The 19,225-nt window shown below is 42.8% G+C and overlaps 1 protein-coding gene across 7 annotated transcripts in view; it reads left to right on the plus strand.

Annotated features, from left to right (window-relative positions):
- FILIP1 (filamin A interacting protein 1) overlaps positions 1-19,225 on the plus strand; it is a 121,569-nt gene that overhangs the window by 82,937 nt on the left and 19,407 nt on the right. Inside the window, exon 1 of one of the 7 annotated variants that reach the window (XM_035320588.1) lies at positions 12,953-13,078. The exons of the other annotated variants lie outside the window; for them this stretch is intronic. The gene's annotated coding sequence lies outside the window, so the exon portion shown is untranslated. Of the gene's footprint in view, positions 1-12,952; positions 13,079-19,225 lie in introns of those variants that run through there. 7 annotated transcript variants of the gene reach the window in all.

Below are 19,225 nucleotides of genomic sequence, written 5' to 3' on the forward strand. Positions count from 1 at the left end.
TACTGCTTCAAATTCTTGGTTCAACCTAAAAGGTGAGGTTTGAAATCCTGACAATTTCAGAGGTGCTAATCCCTGAACAATTTGTCTTGTACTCTTCTTTTAATCCAGTTTGTTGACAGCATATTTTGCTTCTATTAAAAGCACTGGAAAGCTCTCATTGATTTCAATGGTTCAGAAACAGGCCTGTGGTGAGGACGGCTGTGGTGGTCCCGCGGGATGGCAGAAATAGCCTGCAAGTCTTCCAAATGTGGGGTTTGGGTTCTTTCAGATGCATGGGACATTGTTTGCTGCATACATGGTGCGATGTGGCAGCAAGGCTTTGTTGGAGCTTGCTGAGGGTGATCTGTGCGACAGCTTTGTGAGTCATTTGATCATTTCCAGCATGATCCTCGAGACTGCTGAGACTTTTACTGCACCGCACAGCACGTCAGTAAATCACACCAAGTATCTAATGTAAGCATTGTTCGTATGGATGCTTCGATATTATGTCTGGTCACATTTTTACGAAACACTTCATCGAAGCACTGAGGATTTTAAGTCAGTTCTTGCTTCTCTTGCTGTGGCTTCAAGTTATTCTTTACAACCAAAGGGACAGCGCTCCCTGCACACTGAGGCATTTTGCGCTTTCCTCAAAGGCAGGGCTCAGAGGACTCATTCTGTACTCCCTAAGCAATGCCCTGTTGAATCTGGTTTTAGTTAAACCCTCTTTTTGAAGTACACAACCATAATTAGATCTGCTTAGAGGAGACAGCAGGACTGTGACCCCAGATCTTTCCTCCACAAAGTTTCCTTTCAGCCCTTGCGTAAAATCGTCTTCTCTCTGCCTCCCCCATCACAGCACCCCCAGCAAGGAATGCACTGGCGAGTCCCTCCTCGGTCTGTGATAATGCATTCCTCTCGGCTTCGGTCATCCTGGCACTGAGATGCTCTTGGCTGCTCTGCTGGTGATGTAATTCTGGGCCCACATCACCTGCAAAGGAAACCGATCTGCAAGCAATAAAGCACACAGCCATCTTGAAACAAAAATGGGAGTGTTGATGTTAGCACGTTTTAGAAAATCTTTTGTTTTCCCTTTTTACATTCCTGCCCTTTTTTTTTTTTTTTTTTTTTTGTGTCCAATCTTCCCTTCTTCCTCTTCCCACGAGACGGCAGCACCAAGCCTTTCACTGGGGAGCGCTTGCATTTTTGTTTCCCTTTATTTCCTGGACCCAAGCAAGTGTAGAGGCTGGAGTGAGAAAGAGCTTGGAGATTTTGTGTACATTACCTTTCCAGTTTGCATTTTCTCTTGATTTTTATTGAGACTGTAAAATAAAGAAGCTGGCAGAAAGACAACAGGGCAGAGCCTCCATCTCTTGTATAGAGAACAATCAAGCCAAAAGTATGAAGTGTTCAGGGCTAATAAATCTCTGTGATTTACCAGAATATGGCCAAATGCTGTGATACGAATAGCCCTATACTGAGATATTGGGGTGAGGTGTATGGTACAAACAGGTAGCACAGACTTTGGCCTGTAACTGTGTAATCTGTTGGTGGTTCCTTTAAACTATGGAAATCAATTTATTTTATTTTATTTTATTTTATTTTATTTTATTTCTATTTCTATTTCTTTTGCTTCAAGATTTCTTAGCCATATTTGTACCCGGGCTTTAGTTTATTTCATCTGTTTATTGTTTCTCTGTCCTAGTATCCAAACTGTGACCCAAAAAAAGGGAAAGCCAGCCCAATGGGACTGTGGGAATTCACCATTGCCTACAATAGTTACTCATCTTTCTGCACATTACTGGCTGTAGTAAAGCACTGAGTCACTCTCTGTCTACTTTTCAGTAATTGCATTTCTAAACCTTTAATCTTATAATGTAGAGGGCAAGGGCTACAGTTTAATAAAAAAATAAACAGTTTTTATTCTTTTCTTTTAAGCTGACATGCTATCTGTATAGTTTGGAAACACTTTTTTTTTTTTTTTCTTTTTCCTTCCAATGTAATACATTTGTAGATCACAGATTACAAATTCTGTGGTAGTCTATTAAAAGAAATAAATGAATAAACCTGGCAGTGACAAATACCAGTTCTGCACAGTTAAACTAAATCTGAAGGTCATCCATTTTACAGGTCCTGTTTTACAGTTCTAGCTGTAAAGACTGCAAGGCCATGGCTGTTCCCTGCAACTTGCTCAAAGCTCATGTTTTAACTAATGATTCTGGTCTCAACCTCCAACAAAACAGCTCCAAAGGTAGTTTGGAAATGAGAGAACAAACAGCCACATCGAGCTGTGGAGAAACAATGTGAAAGTATTGCAAGTCTTACACAATGCGAGGCTTGCCATGAGCTGGGACTAATCCAAATCCATCTCTTCACACTTGGATAGTCTTCAAAACTGTCCAGTCTTTCAGTCACTTCTGGGATTATATAAAATAGCATCATGTGTTGTTTCAGCTAGTCTTCCAAAATTATTTCTAAGTAGGCATCAGCTTCACAGCCCTTGAGAGAGAATTATTATACAAAACTATATGTAGTTCATTATTCCTACCAAGTTTGCTTGCTAAAAACATCAATTCAAATGCTCCCAGGGTCAGATTGGGGGAAAAAATTACTTCATTCAAAATCTACTCACGGAACCAAACTCTGTCCAGGGTGCAATAGGTAACTATTTGAACATTTAAGGGGCCTTTGGCATGTTTCAGAGTTATTATACTACTGAAATAAATATCAGTTCACGGTTCTATTGAGGCCATCTTTTTAAGTTGTCATTTTTTTAGGCAAAGAAAATGAGAACTGAATCGGGGTCATGTTGGGAAAATTGCTTCCTCATTCAGAAAGATTAGAAACAGGTTTTAGTGAACGTGCCAGGTTTCACTGAATTTCTAAACATTTTAGACAGATGCCACTTATTTACAAGTATAAATATATGCTAAAAAGGCACTCAAGCTTGAACATGTTGGACATTTGCTTTATGTATAAATTGAAGTTTACCCCTGCAGAGATGTACAGAATTACTAGCGAAGAATATGACATATTATGTTAATTAATGTCCTAAAAATATTCAAAACTTGTTCTACACCATCAAATAACTTTCACTAACTTGTGTGAAGAACCTCAGGATTTCATCTGATCGGGAGGACTGTTCTGACTCAGTGAGCCTATACAAAGAGCTGTCCCAGCCTTAAAAAGATGCAATGCTTTTTCCATCCTTTGCTGTCATTCTTGCCAGGATCTCAGGTGCCTTCTCCTTATAATTCAGCCTCCTGTCTGAATTTAAGAAGAAATTGGACTGTGCACTTAATCACATGGTCTAAACTTTTGCGTAGACCTGTGCGGTGTGAGGAGTTGGACTTGATGATCCTTATGGGTCCCTTCCCACTCAGGATATTCTATGATTCTATGATTCTATGGTTCTATACATATGAGAACATAATCAAGGGCAGTGGTAGAGAGGGAGTGGCAGAAGGAAGAGAACTGGGGGAGGAATGGATGCAATCTCTATCAGTTTGGCATAATTGAGAGGGTGACTTGCTGTGTTGTTGGAGGAAACAAGAACAGAGTCAAGGTCTCAACTAAGGAGTTACTTTCTTAGGAAGGCCAAAACCAGGTTTCAGTAAAAGTGACAGGTTCCACTGAAATCCTAACAACAATGCTGCTGTTGGGTCCCTGAACATGTCATTTCACCTCGTCATGCCAAATTTTTATTCCTTCCACACAGGAGTACGGTTCTCACCAGCACAGGAGAATTGGTAAAGGTTACCTCCATGGCTGTGAATTAATCCCAACTGTCTGTAAGGAACTTGGGCATTCCTGTGTTGCTGAGGCTGCCAGGGTGACCCAAAGCCTGGACGCCTGCCTCTGTGCTGTGTCTGGTATCGTCGCCCCAGCCGTAATCAACAACACAACATTGGGGAAGAACTGGCCCCAGTCTGACGCAGTATAGCTCTGCTTATGTTCTCATATCTGTGTAAGCCAGAAGAGCCTTTTGGCAGAAGTCCTTTCTACTTGTGAGTTTAAGTGCCAAGTACCATGAGGCAATAACATTATTTAAGACCTCTGGACAATGCTGGCAAATAATAGCTGATAGATTATAGGCATGCCACCAGCAGTGGAGAATACCAATAATGAGTTTTATGTGTGCATCATTTCAGTTTTTATTTCTTTTTAAGGCTTATATGTGGAAAAAATCTTAAGGCGGAATGAAAAATAATAAAAAATAAAGAACAAGAGGATGCAAAAATCCAAAGTAAATGTTCTTGTGAAACTTGCCATAGTTTGTGCAAATGTAAGGGAGAAGGAATGTAGAATAAAATATATATAACTGAGCACGTATTTATAAAGCACCTATGATGACAATAGTGAGTTGTCATAGTTTGCATTTGGACTAATTATTTAAAATAAAAAAAAAAGCACCGTACCAAATAACCTTGTGGTTATGCTGCTCACCTGGACTGTGAGAGACTTTCAATCCTCCCTTCACCCTGATGGGATCTGAAGTCACCTTTTGGAGGAGGCCTCATTACCTTGTTGCATCTCCTGGGAAGGTCTGTTCCCACTCTTCCCAGGTAAAATTCTTCCACTTTTATACATCATTTACATGCTTTATGAGTTCTTTCCACCCAAGGGGTGAAAATGTCCTTGTAGGTCAGTGCCTGGGCATTCAGACTCCCCAGACACAGGAATTCACTGGGCTGGGACTCTGTCTCTTGGAAAGGGAGGATTTCTCACTTGTTGGTTTGGCAAATGGTGCCAAGATATTGCCTCCCTGTCTGCTGCTTTTCTTAAAATGACAAAGATGGAATGAAATGGCTTATTCAAGATGAACAAATGTTTCACTGAAATCCACATTTTTTTCTTGAATGAGAGAGAAAAATAACGCTTTTATTATTATTATTTTTTTTTCATTTGATAATTACTTGTTGAATTTTTAGATCAGCTAAGGAATTGAAATATCAATTATTCACACAGCTCTGTTATCCAGTTGCTTATGCTGGGAAATGATTAATAGTAGCATAGCTGAATATGTAATGCCCTAATGAGAAAGGATAATGAAATGAGCAGAAAATGAGGCTAAATTACAGCAGAGAGACAGCAGTGCTTCTCTGATGGTAGCAATTATGTTATAGGTGAAAAAGTGCCTCTTGGTGACAAGTATATATATCACAGGCTGAAAGTTCCTCTACAGTTCCATTTAAAATGTTTATTTTCAGAGGATTTGGAAATGGATAGATGTATGCTCTTTCAACATTTACATATCAGGCTTTGCCTGGATGACTTAACGCAGTTTAAAATGATGCATAGCTTTCAGCGTTTTTCGTTTTGCCAATTACTGGATGTGATACAACTCAGTTCCCAAAAGTGGCAGGGGCAGAGCACTGTCCATCCCAGTGGTGCGGGTGGTAGAGCTCTGCTGCTCGCAGTTGTTGCACATCTCATGCCTCTGTGCACTGCTCATCCTTCGGCAGAGAAGGATCGTGTCCTGGTTTGACTGCCTCGTGTCCTTACCTGACAGGCCAAGCGCTGCCAGTCCAACCTTTTTTTTTTTTTTTTTTTTTTGACAGGCACTATTGCTTTGTGCCCATTGTTGGCACACTGAGCTCCCTGCATCCAGCTTCTTTGGGTCTTAGGAAATAACTAATCCGTAAAAGCACCAGCCTGACTCCAGGTTTCATGAGCACAAAGCTGGCACTGGTGCAGTTCCTTTGAAGTCAGGAGAGCTCTTCTTGATTAATGGGATAAATGAGGCTCAGAGTAGGAACTCCAAAAATGCATATGTAAATGTAGCACGTACTGCAGTTAGCGGAGCTACAGCTTCTGAATAAGAGTTTGCTCTCCAACAAAATAACTCATCAACAATATTTGTTTCCTCTATGATTATATTTTTATATAACTTCTGTTTGCATTTATGTTCATGATAATAAGCATTTAGGACCATACTATTTTAAAATAATTTCTATAGCCAAATAGTGTCTTTATATTTCAAGTTATTTTGGCCCATATCGCCTATTGGCTCTGCCAAGGAAGCTGTAAGCTTTTCCAAACTGTTGCCTCTTTTGTTGTGTGAGGCATCATTTGCACTTACATCACTGTAACATTTTGAAAAATAATAGCAATTTGTAAGTGAGGGATGCTCAGTGGAAGTCGACAGCTGAAAAGCAAATACTCAATTAGAAATCAGCGGGACCAGGACACACAGGCGGTGCAGTTATTCAGAGGGCAATGCAGAGATGGTAGAAAAGAAACTGTAAGGCAAGCAGAGGCAGGAACAGCAGCTTGCAATTCACACCTACTGTGTGAGATTGGCCTCATGTCTCACATCAGCTGCTAGATGGGTCGATGGGTTTGTCATTATGGGAGAGCAATGGGCTCTGGGCATACAGACTCCCAGTTTTTTTGCTCTTAGCAAATACAAGTATGAGGTTAAAATAGCAGGCTCAAACCCTGGGGGAGTCCAGCCCCTGGGTGAGTGCTGTGGGGTGTACAGCAAGGGCATTCTCTGCTGCAATGGCCTCTCAATAGACATGCATCTAATGCAAGCAACAAACCCGACAAATGCATGAGCTGTATCAATTAGCTACGTGGTAGTAGGAAAGCTTTGTGTAGGTGTAGGGATTTTTTTTTTTTTTCCATTTATTCCTTCAGAACACAGGGGCAGAAAGCACTGGCAAATCTATGGCTGTGAGACAGATGTAGTGGACCGGTGTGTGCTCCTTTGTGTTCCGGGCAAGAGCTGAGGGTCCTGGCATGAATGTTAACAGAAATACCTTCTTAGCTCTTCAGAATGACAGTTGGGACATGGCATATTAGGATGTGGTGAAAGCCAGGATTACTCAGTGCTGATGTTGTTAAAATCTATCAGTCTCAGTTTAGATCATAAAAGCAGCAACTGATTACTCTTGCACAGCATTTGAAGCTTTTACTGAGGATCCATTATTTGTTAAATCACGAAGTTTGGAGCACACAGGAAATTATGTTTAAAAACCAGGAAGGAATCTTCATGAGGTGATTTATTTTTCTGTTTTTATAGGTGCGTATTGCTTTATCCTTACATCAAGCTGTGACTGAGGTGGCAAAATGTCATATAAAACAGTGCAAGCATAGCCTGCATTTCTAAGAAAATCTGAGATCCTGCACTGAGGGAGAGAGGTTCTTTTACTGACCCCACTTCAGCAAAGTCTTGTTCTCAGGCTGCATGACTGTTGTATGATGCAGCTGGAGAATGAGCTTGACTAGCACAGTGCATGCAATTGCATGAATGATGCTGCTTCCTAAATGTAGATTGTTAAACCTCTTCACTCTTTTATTTGTAAACACTCCTCCCATGGTTGAGACCCTGTCATGGTGACACTGTCACTTGGATTGCTTGATACTAAAACAAAGCTGTAATTCTTTGGAGCCTGATTTCCCTCATTTTTCCTCCTCACTGTTTTTATTCACTCTATCAAATGCATTATTTCAGTGACATATCAAATAAGAAGCAGTGAGGTGGGCAACTTCTAGTTTTAGGTGCATGACTCAGGTGTGCATGCTTTCCAGTCCCAGTCAGTCACTGGATCACATTGCTTTCAGGAGAGGTCAGTGAGAAGATGCACAAAAGAAAAGGAAGCCCCCCCCAAAAAAGGTGAGCTGGAATTAAAGTAGTTAATCCCTTCAGGGGCAAGAAATGAACAGATGGAACAGGAAGGTAAAGGATGAGGAACAGCGAAGAGGCAGGTTTAGGGCAGGGGATGGCAGCTGCGAAGCAAAGAATATGGAAGTGAATATGAATTAGAGTTTAATGTGAATTAGAGAACCAAGGGAGTGGTGAGGGGAATGAAGTGTTGGTGGACATGGAGTCCTGTAGGCCTGCCAGGTGGATGACAGAGGGAAGAAAGATGGTGAAGAGGTGAAGATGGAGAACAGACCAAGCTGGAAGCAAATGCAAGACCAAAATGCAAGAAGATATCTAAAGAAAGACGCACCAAAAACAAAAGAGAAGTCTTCATATTGATCATGTTAGACACGTGATCAATAGCACAGACACTGGGACTTTCCAGAACTTGTTTGCAGCAGAAAATCATACACTTGGGGGGAGGAGGGTGGGGAATACTTTTGCCTTAATTTTCAGTTTCTAGTTCGGGAATATTCACTGCACTTCTTTATGAGTTACTTGCTTTAAAAGTTATTTACAGCTCTTTATGAGTTTCATGCTTGAAAATGTGACCCTTATCTCTGGGTGGAGTATTTCTCTTCTGTAACCCCATGCTCAGAGAAGTCAGATGAGAGGGAGGCAAACGAAGGGGCAACAGCAGAGCCAGCTATCAACAGAACAAAAGCAACACACCAGTGAAAATCAGTCAGGCTTACTCCTTTGTTATTAATGTCATTCTTTCTTCTTGTGATAGCACCATCATTTCTTATGCTGTATATTGTAGGAGCACTTGGGACCCTTTGCCATCTGAGGAGGCCCAATTGTACAAATACAGAATAGGAACAGATATTTTCAAGAGCTGCTTGAAAGACCCTGAGATTCGTCATGTCACTCTGAAGTAAAAGAATTGCTCTAAAATGGGATGTTTGAGGGAGAACTTTTATGGACAGAGACAGGGTGCTGTGTGAAGGAGCAGAAGCTAGGTTCTACTTTGTGCAAATGTAGCATGTATGTTACAATTAATTTTCTCTTTAAGAGAGTCTCTGGAAACACATCAGCCTGGTCCCACACCCTGGGCCATTGTGGCTTGCCATCTCTAAGTTTCAGCACTAAAAGCCCTCCATCACTCAGGTTTCATATGAAAAAAAAAAAAAAAAAAAAAAAAAAGTTTTCTCTGGTAGTTTCCCATGGCACATACACCCTAGGAGAACTGTGAAGCTGCTCATGTCTCAGACCTAAGACAAGCAAAAGAGGAACGCCACCAAAAGATGAAGCATCTCTCTCCTGGTAATCTGTGAACAGCTGTGGCTCTCCCTGTTCTCAAAGCCTCAAGCTCACTCCTCCGCATCATTTTCCACATGAACACCTAACACATCAAACGTGAGTAAATTAGAAAAACAAGAGAAATGATAGGGACAGCAGAGAGGATGCTCTGATTAGGCGGGGTTGTCACTAAAAATGGCAGGTCTACAGGGGGCAGCAAGGAACCATCCTGCCGTGTGGCATTTCTCTGAGGTCCTGGACACCTCTGATGCTGACTCCAGAGGCGCTTTGGTCAAAGGGCCACAGCCTGCTTCTATGACAGTATTGGTGCCTATTCACAAAATAAAGATCAAAATATACTATAAAATTGTATCATTGACTAGGTATAACTAGTGTAAATGTCTCCTAATTCAGCTGTAATCATCTTCAAGGAGGGCAGAGTGTACCCTCAGCAAGTTTGCAGAAGACACTAAAGGGTTGTGCTGCCATCCAGAGGGATCTGGACATCTTGGAATGTTGGACTGATAGGAAAATCATGAAATGCCAAGTCCTGCACCTGGGTAGAAACAACCCCATCCACCAGTACGTACTGGGGGCTACCCAGCTGGAAAGCTGCCTGTCAGAGAAGGACTTGGGGTCCTGGTGATGGACAGAGGAGGTTCCCTCTGAACATCAGGAAGCACTTCTTTACTGTGTGGGTGACTGAGCACTTGCACAGGTTGCCCAGAGAGGCTCTAGAGTCTCCCTCCATGGAGACCTTCAAAAGCCACGGGGCCATGGTCCTGAGAAGCCTGCTCTGGGTGGCCCTGCTTGAGCAGAGGCTGGACCTCATAGCCTCCAGAGGGCCCTGCCAGTCCCATTCTGTGATTCTCTGAGTCCCACCAATACAGGTTTTGCTACTGATGGAAGGAAGAAATAAGCGATATAACCTTGTTTGGTGTATTTCTGTAATCATCTATGGTTTGCAGTTAAATTTGCTCTATTTATTTATTAAAATATCTGAGTCACACATGCAATATGGCAGATATTAAGCTTTCCCAGATACCAGGAGGATACACACAAGTGTTATGAAAGTAGAAATGCAGAAAAAAAAAGAAAAAAAGAAAAAAAAAGTGGAAAATAAAAACAAATCCAGAACTCCTTTTGTTAAACTTTTGAATCATGCTTCCATAAAAGGCAGCAAGCCCTAATGTCGGGCAATTTTCATGCTGCAAAGAGAAAAATAATTTTAAATCTAATCAGCATGACATATTTAGAAAGATCTGGGGAGGAATAAAAAAGCCTGTGTGTGAATGTGTGCGTGTGTGTGTGTGTGTGCAGTTTTTTTTTTTTTTTTCTTTTTTTTAACAGCTGCATGGAACAACCTGTTTTAAATAAGAACAAAGGTGAACAAAGCCAGTTGTCAGTGTAGCTCACCAAATGAAGTTTTTAGTGTGCATGACGTAAGCCATATAAAATGTATTGCCTGAGATATAACAGCACAGGGTCCAACTTGAAGTCTTTTTCTCAGGCTTTTCCTACAAAGTCATGTTTAAAGAATTTATTACATCTATCTTCATTATTTATTTGTGTTCAGAAGGCACAGCGTATCACCTTGTTCACCATATCTTCAGCAGCAAATTAATATCAGCCTCTCCCCTCCCTCGATATTTGAAGTTTTCACATTTTATCAAGAGGCCACTGAACACATATTAGTATGTTACACTCAGAGCAGGCAACTGGGTGAGTAGAAATTGGAGGACAAGTTTAACTTACAGATGAGTTTGACCTACCAAAAGGAAAAAAAGATACATAATGGAAGATATTCACTGTTCTTGAGGTTTTATGAACAACAACAACAAAAGCAGTCTTTCAAGCTACACAAGGTACTTTTTCGTGTATATAAGTAAACACAAACTCAGGAAAAGCTTTGTTCTGTTTTGCACAGATAAAAATATTTGGACTTTTTGTTAGATGATAGAAAACTTGGAGAGAGTTGCAAGGGCTCCTTTCCTTGTAAATGTTACATATGTTTCCACACAGGAGATAAAGAGCCAACAGAGAGTAGGGTAGTCTGCTGGAAAGATTACAAAGCCCTGTTTACAGAGAATTTTATAATAAGGCAATCATTTGTTACAAGTCTCTACGATCTACAAGAGAAATCCATTCCTGTGTGCAGTTCAGTGAATTTTAAAGAGAGCAACATATCAAAGAAATGTGTAGTCTATTAGCACATCATTAAACAGTTAAACCAATTCCATCCTTTGCTTCCCAGTTACTCTCCTCTATGGCAGACACAGTGCCAGATGCACAGTACAACTTCTGACTTTCAGAGGTGAGCTGGAATTTGGGATTCCTAGCTATTCCCTCCCCTGCATTTATTTTATTTTATTTTATTTTTCTTATCTGGCCTCACCATGTTGCAAGTTCTTTAGCCAGGAATTCTTGGACTACATCATCCCAATATTCCATTGAAAGCATAAACAAAAAGAGACATGACATTCTGGGGAGCAAGTTAGATTTTTCCAGCCTTTAATGTGACTTAAAAGTGATGGTATTGTTGAGCAATAACAACATACAAAGTGTCTTTATACTTATAAATATATATATATACACACACAATTCAATTCCTATTCAGTAGAAGTTGTGGAGGTTGAAGGCCTGTTTGGCCTTTGCTGTGACATCCTACATGATGTTTTCTGTACCTCTGGCACTGCCATAGTGGTGGTACCTGGAGTAGTTGGCCTGGTGGTGGAGAATAATTTAATTATTAGGTCCTGTGGGGGCACAGACATACCTCAGCTAGTGCAGGCTGTGCAGGCATGGCACTGCTGTGCTGTGTCTTCTTTAACAAGTCTTGTATCTGCTGGCTCACAATCAGATGACTTCTGTGTGTCTGCGTCCCATTCCCTGTACTTTTATTTCTAAGTCACTGAGTAAGCTGAGGGAGCTGGTGGTCTGGGGTAAGAGCCCTCTGGGGCGAGCTGGTGGTCACAGGTGCTGCTGGTGGCTATTGTGAGTCAGTGTATGTGATATGTGTCACCTTGTGTCGGTGATCTGACCTAATTTCGGTATCCTCCAGCTTGCAGTTGGGCAGGCCCTGGAACAGGCTGCCCAGAGAGGTTGGAGGCACATGAGACTCAGGTAGAGCAGGCCCTGTGCCTGGACCTGCTCTTAAACATCCCCAAGGTCCTTTCTGACCATTCTGTGTTTTTATGATTTGGCACCCTCCAGAGGATGCCATGATCTTCCGCCCAGCTCATATACAGAGTCCTAAGTAAAAATAATGATAGAAGAGGGAATTAAATAGTTTCCCAAAACTATAAACACACACTCGTCCACTTTTGTGGATAATGATATTAGATGTGATAAGTTTTCAGTGTTTTGGGATATTACAGGCTTCTTGAGAAAAGGGAACGGGAAGAGGGAGAGGAAAGAAAGGAGATGGAGAAGGGAAACGAGAAGGGCAACGGAAGGGAAGAATGGTTTCTAGTTCTCCTGGTAAAGATTGAAGAGGTCACCATGTCCAATCTAGGGAGTCATTTGGCAAATGGAAGAAATCCCCACATTCTTTTGTGTTGGCTGGGGAACAGAGGTGCTGCTGCAGGACTTTTTGATGCCAGGAGTGGGCAGAATGGTGCTTTGCAGACTTAATGCATACTCTCAACTGGCCTTGCTACTCTGCATGAATTTTGGAAAACAGATATGCATGTACATTAAGTCCACAGGGGATTGTCATCAGGTATTCATGCCTCCACGAGCTGACCCTACCAGCAGCAGGAAGCATCCTGGTGAGGGTTCCCCGAGGTTCCTTAACCACTACCCCACAACCCCAAGCCCGAAGGGAGCCTGTCGGGGCCGGAGCTCGACAAAAGGCCACTACGAGGAGATGCTGCCCGAATTTCCCCGCGGGCAGGGCAGGGCAGGGCAGGGCAGCCCCCTCCCCTCTGCACCCCCCTTCTCCCCGCCGCACCCCCGGCCCCGCAGCCCGGCCGCCGCCTTCCCCGCTCCACCCCTTCCCCTGCCCCGAGCCGGCGCGACCGGCGCCGCGGCCGGCACCGTGCGGCGGGGACACGGCGGGGACACGGAGGGGACACGGAGGGGACAAGGCAGGGACACGGCACGGACACGGCGGGGGGGGCTGAGCGACGGCTCCGACCCGCCGGGGGCTGCGGGCTATTCCTTTCGGTAGCTTAAAAAAAAAAAAAAAAAAAGTCTCTATATAAGGTAAGATCATGCCAGTTTAATAATTATTTTATTTATTTTATTGTTATTATTATTGTTTTTAATTGGAGCAGCTCCCGTCCGTGCGCACTCCACTCGCGAGCTGGATGCCCGGCATAAGCAGGGAGCGGGGGCTGCCCGGGGAGGGGGAAATTTGGGAGCTGCTTATGGGGCCAGAAGGGAGCCCCCCGGTGCCCCCGGTGCCCCCAGTACCGAGGGGTGCCCTGGGGCTTCCTGGGGAGGACTGAGCCCCGAGGGGTCAGGGGAGGACAACCGCGAGGCTGGCAAACGCGATCGCTGAGCGGAGCGCAGCGCCTTTCTGATGCTCTGCTCGCCCTCCCTCCCGGCTGGGAAATTAATGGGGGTGTCTTAATTGGGATCGGGGGCGGGGGGGTGGGAAAAAAGTGCCTGTCCGGTTGTAATGCTGCTTCGTTCCCTGAGCAAGTTTCAGTTGTGGTGGTGTTCGTCGAGGTCTTTTGTGCGTTCCTTACCTGGAGAAGGTAGGGGGCAGGTAGGTCGGTGGGACGCTAGACCTCGTAAGGGTTCCTTCTCCTGCCTTACTCACCGTGCAGACTGACAGACAGCGTCAGCACCGACAGACTGCTTCGGCACAGGGGATTTTCATTTGTACAAAATCAGGATTAGAAAATAAAAAATAAAAATAAAAAAAAAAAGGAGAAAAAGAGGAGAAAATGAGACAATCAATGTTAATGTAAGACCATTTCCTAAATCAATAAAATGTTTTCCATGGTATAATTTGGGCACTGTCATGTAGTTTTGAAGTAGCAAGAGTATTAATTTGGTTTTGATATAATTTTATACAATCACTTCTCAAAAATTAATTCTGCAGTGAAGAATACATTAGTTGTATTTTTACGCTTTAATTTTGCGTAGTATATAGCCACAAAAATGTGTACTTAGGTTCACTAGAACTAGTAACTTTATTTTTTTTAACAAGTTTTATTTGTTTTCATAGTTGACCCTGTGATAACAGAACAGCATCTCGGGAAGTTCTGTAGCAAGGCAAAACAAGCAGATGCCTCTTTGTTAGTTGGCTTTAAAGTCTGACAAATAGAAAGGATAAAGGAACACAAACGCGATTTGTTTATTGCTTTTCCTGCCCTGGGACTTGATCTCATTCACATCTTTCTTCTGTCAGCTGAGATGCATATAAGTGTATAAAGTATAATCAGGCCTGAAGCTGATGATTTGAAAGAGCTGCCTAATTTTCAATTGTCCAGCCTAAGTGTTGTTAGACCTGATTTTTGCTTCCTAGGGAGCCTGGCCACCTTCTCCCTCTACTTGGTTTGAGTTGAAATTGTAGGTGCTCAGAGTCCCTGAATCTCAGCCTAGTGGCTGGGACACAGAGGCAGTCAGAAATGGAGAAGTGGAGAATTTCCCAGTGGCCATAGAAATAATCTTCAAAATCAGCTGTTGTACATTAAACAGAGAGGAAAAAAAAAAAAAAAAAAAAAAAAAAAGTAAATGAAGAGGGAGGGAACTGCTTTATTAAGTTAAAGCATCTTTTGGTGGTGTTTGTCCTCCCTGGTTTCTAGATTTTAGCACTCAGCCCCTCACATCACTTAATGGGCAGCAGCTTTTGAACTCCTGCTAAGAAATTGTCCAGTCTGTCTAATGCTGCACCAGTACAATACCAAACTCGTCAGGGCTCAACTGGCAAGATAGGAGAGAGGAGCTTGTAAAGGCGTTTGCTTGCCCAGTCCTTCCTCAGGACAGCTGTGTGAGTGGCAGAAATGCTGCCAACTGGTGCAGTTGGCCCTGTGTGGAGGAAGCAGCCTTCATCAGCTGCCAGTCAGCTTATCCTTGGAGTGACTGTGTCCTTGTTAGCATGCTTCTCTTGACCCTCATTTCCCAGCCACACAAAAAATAGGGTGGAATTCATACTATCCCTTTGCAAAAGCTTTTAGCAGTTGAAATGGTGAAGGAGGTATTACAGGAGAAGTACATCCAAGTTGGCTTTGTGCTAGAGAAGCACTGAGGAGCTCTTTGGGCCTCCAGGCTGTGTATACGCTTATATTGCTAAAAAGCTGCTCCAGAGATCTTATATTATTCCCATCCTCCTTCCCATCCTTCTGTCTGATGTTCCCTCTGCTGCCCCTGGCTTGATAGTGCAGGAAATACCTCTTCACATCTCTCTGGGTTGCTCTCTGCATTGGTCCCTCTTGTGGGTTCTTCATTAAACACTTGGAGATACCTTGAAAGCTTAACTTAGTCTTCTGGCACTGGGGGGGAGACAAACTAGGCCAGCACAGCTGAAGTGTGGTGCCAAAATGTTGATGCACACAAGAACCGCTCATTTCAGGCCATGTTCTGCCTTACCAGGGTTTCCTCGCACAGGTGAGTGCGCATTTCTGCCCTAGAGGTGGGAAAGGTTGTGCAGTCATTGGCAATGTTTTTCATATCTTGATGGAAGTACTGACAAATGGAAATGGACTGTGCAGTGCAAAATCTGGTATAATTTTTAATAAAAGTTTTGGGGGCTTTTCACTTTTACGTGCTCTGCTTAAAACATTCTGAAGTGAATACTTCCATAAGAGGACAAGTGGCTTATTGGAAATCACTGAGCATCTTGCCATGGATAACTGAAACTTCTTTGAATTTTCTTAAAAGATTGTAAACCATCTTGGAGAATTGCTCTCTTATCAGCTGTCAGTGCCAGGCAAGGTTTTTATACTTCCAAGTTTGCTATTTTGATTATAATTCAAATGCATTCATAAAGATTATGGTCCTTTAGAAAGCAAGAAAATGCTTACTGATCACTATTTGCAATCTTTTTGCAAATGTAGGCAAGGACTAAGCTTGATTTTGGCTCAGGTCTTGCTGCTGTTACTTCTTCTACCATTTACAATTAAAATAAGTCCCACCTAAAATCCAGTAATGCCCATCTAAGTTCTTCTGGTATGAAGTTATCGCAGTGTCTTTCAAAACCACCAAAACACTGTTCTCCATCTCTAAGTTATAACTCGTGTTGAAGTCTCACTCTGGTCTGAGAAGAGATGCTGAGAATACAGTACTGTGGGGTTCCTCCTGCACATCTCAGTGCATGAACTTGACATATGCAGAAATAAACCAGAAAAAAAAAAAAAAAAAAAAAGGTATATGGCTAAACTAAGTCTGTAGCTTTAGTGATTCAATGAATTATCAGAGTTAAGGGAATGTTAAACCACCCTGATGGCTAACCAGCAGCATTAATCCAGTGCAGACTCCAGCAAGGAGCCCTTCAGACCTTGTTCATTCCTCACTGGAAGGACCAGGGACAGCTGTATGCGTCCTCTGTCACCCATCCTTCGGGGTGCAGTCAGAGCCCCCCGTAAGGCAGGAGCAGTGCTTGCAGCAGGCTGAAGCCCTGCCTGTGTTGGAGACCTCTTCACAACATACCCAATGTGCCTCTTTACAAACCGAGTCTGCACTGTAATCCAGAACTGTCTCTTACAAAGACGTTGACACAACAGCCAGACTTTCTGGCAGCAGGCATCTGGCTGGGGGGGGGAAATTCTATGGTTTTGGCCAGATTTCCTATATGGAAAAAAACGCCTTCTAGACCTGAAGGAGTGATTAGCCCCAGCCTGAGCAAATAATTCGGGACAGGTAGGACAAAGCATAAATATATAACCATAACAAAAGAAGTACAGCGACATCCCTGGAGGGACAGGGCTTGGCAGGTATCGGCATCCCAGCCCACTTCTGACAATCTGAAGTGTGGAGGAGGGAAGGGGAAGCAGAAAGGCCTCATGCAATGAAACACTTCAGCACCAAACCCACAGGAAGGAGGGCAGGGAGGGCCTGGTGCCCACACGCTCATACCTATACCCTTGCTGGCTGTTTCCAGCACATCGAGAAGGTTAAAACCAAGTATGTAGCTGCTCTTCCTCCACTCTTATGTCTGCAAGCTGAGATTGATTTATGAAAATCTTCCTGTTCTTAACCCTGTGGCTGGTTTGTGCTGTCATGGCACAAACCATGCCACGCTGTGCCAGAAGCTTCAGTAGGCCCGTGTCCTGCCTTGGCACCAGGATCAGGTGCATCTGGCATTGTGGTACAATATTAGGGAATGGCATTGTCCTAGAATGTTTTCAACTGAGGCAGCTAACAGTTTGCACATAATTGTACATAAGGATTTGCTATTTTATTTACCTAATTCACTGTAAAGGGGAAAGGAGGGTACTGCGCCAAGCTCAGCAGCGCTTTTCACTGAGAAGCAGGTGTTACGGTGAAGCAGTCACAAGGCGTTGAGCAGATCTGCCTTCCCTTCATCCCCACTGTATGTTTGAGCCCTTTATACTCTTATTGATGAATGCAGATAATATAATTATATCCAAATATTTCTAATTTCTTAAAAAAAAAAGCAAACCAAGACAGAAAATACAGGGACTGGACTCAGAGTACCAATCTGTTTGTTTGTCAGTGTTTTGACTAGCTCACATTTCATTATTAAAATGCTGCTTTTTTTTTTTTTTTTTTCTTTCATTTTTTCCTCTTTCCCTTTTTGTTTTTGACCCTGAATACAGGTGCTTTCAACCTCTTGACAACCCAGAATGCAGTTCCTCCAGATAAATACATTAAGGACAGAGATTCTGAGTCTCTGAGGTGCTTTCAGAGTTTTATTAGAGCCCACGCAGGTTGGGGTCACTTAGCAAACACGAGCAGCAGCAGCAGTCAGATGAGAAGCCTGGTAGCAGAGCAGTTGTGAGGGTCAAGATGGGGCAACACCACTTTGCAGTCCTGCTGAAATTCCGGTTTAACCACTGAGCTATGTACAGCAGACAAAAGCAGGAGTGAGCTTCAAGTCAACTTTATTATAGTGGTTAGAAATACCACAGAAAAGCTGTAGATATTGTTTATTCCTTTGGCACCTGCGCAGCTTTCTGATCCATCCCTCACAGAAGCAGTTTCCCTGGCTGTGGAAAACACAAGTGTCATCAAGTATCAGACTTCTGTGAAAGCTCACTTGCCAGATCCTAGGTTTCACTATCTAAAGGCTGAGGCAGAATAGAAGGCTCTATGGTGTTTCCTACCTTGGTCAACATGTAATATGTAAGCTTATTTACTTAGTTGTATTGGCACAGTTATGGTATTTTTGCTTTTCCCAGAGGTGCAAGTCCAGTTATTTCACACTGCTGACTCCCCTGAGTGTTGCAGCATGACAGTAACAGGGCTAATGTGCTTTCTTCTCCAGTTCTCAGTATCATCCCTGGCATTTCTTTGTCTTAGTTTATCAGTCAGGTGTTGTTTTTTGTTTGTTATGTTTGTTTGTTTTCAGTGAGGGATTGTCTCAGCAACATTCCCCACTAGGCTCTCAGATAACTGTGCGGCCAGTGAATTGTTTTGCACTCTGCATAACATCCTGGCTGCAATGTACCACCTGTAGCAACTGCCGTGTAAAAATCACACCTGCCATTTATGAACAGCGGAGGAATTCAAAATCATACACAGTTTTCTGAGCATCTCTACATAGGCTTTCAAAAGGGAAGATTTTAAAAAAGAAAATAAAAGAGTCTTCTGTTTTTTGAATTTATGGGGCCTCCTTACATTTTTATTTTTTAAAAAAGATCTCACATTCTTGTATATATGTTCATGACTTTGGGAGGTGGGTCATTCAGAGCTCCACCAGGCTAGTTCCCACTGTTCTGTTGTGGCAAAAAAATAAATAATATTTTGTGAGAGCACGCATCCTATTTCTTTGTAAATGTAGCCTGGGAGAGAGAGGGAGAGTTCTTGGCAGAAGCTTTTGCATGAAGCAGTGTGATGGAGTAGCTAGGGAATATATTTCATGCTAATAAAGTTCCTCCTTCGGTGTGAAAATGGAGTGCTTTGTGAGTGGCAGCAGGTCTTTTTTTACCTTTTGACATTCTAACGTGACCCATAGTGAGTCATATGCCAGCATGTCTTTTCAGTCCTTTCCAAAGAGTTGCCAAAACTAAAGAGATTTTTTGTGACCCACCAAGGTTGGCTGCAAGGTTTGTTTGTTTTTCCCTCTCCTGCTGGTTCCTACTATTCTCTTACTCCCACATCCTATCCGACTCTTGTTTTCAAATGCATTCTTCAGCCTTCTCCTTCCCTACCTACTGCATCCTGTTCTGCTTTCTGACTTCCTTTCCTTTTCTGATAGCTTTGCATTTTAGTTCCTGT

The sequence above is a fragment of the Oxyura jamaicensis genome, chromosome 3 (genome assembly GCF_011077185.1).
Source record: "Oxyura jamaicensis isolate SHBP4307 breed ruddy duck chromosome 3, BPBGC_Ojam_1.0, whole genome shotgun sequence".
Taxonomy (NCBI): Eukaryota; Metazoa; Chordata; class Aves; order Anseriformes; family Anatidae; genus Oxyura; species Oxyura jamaicensis.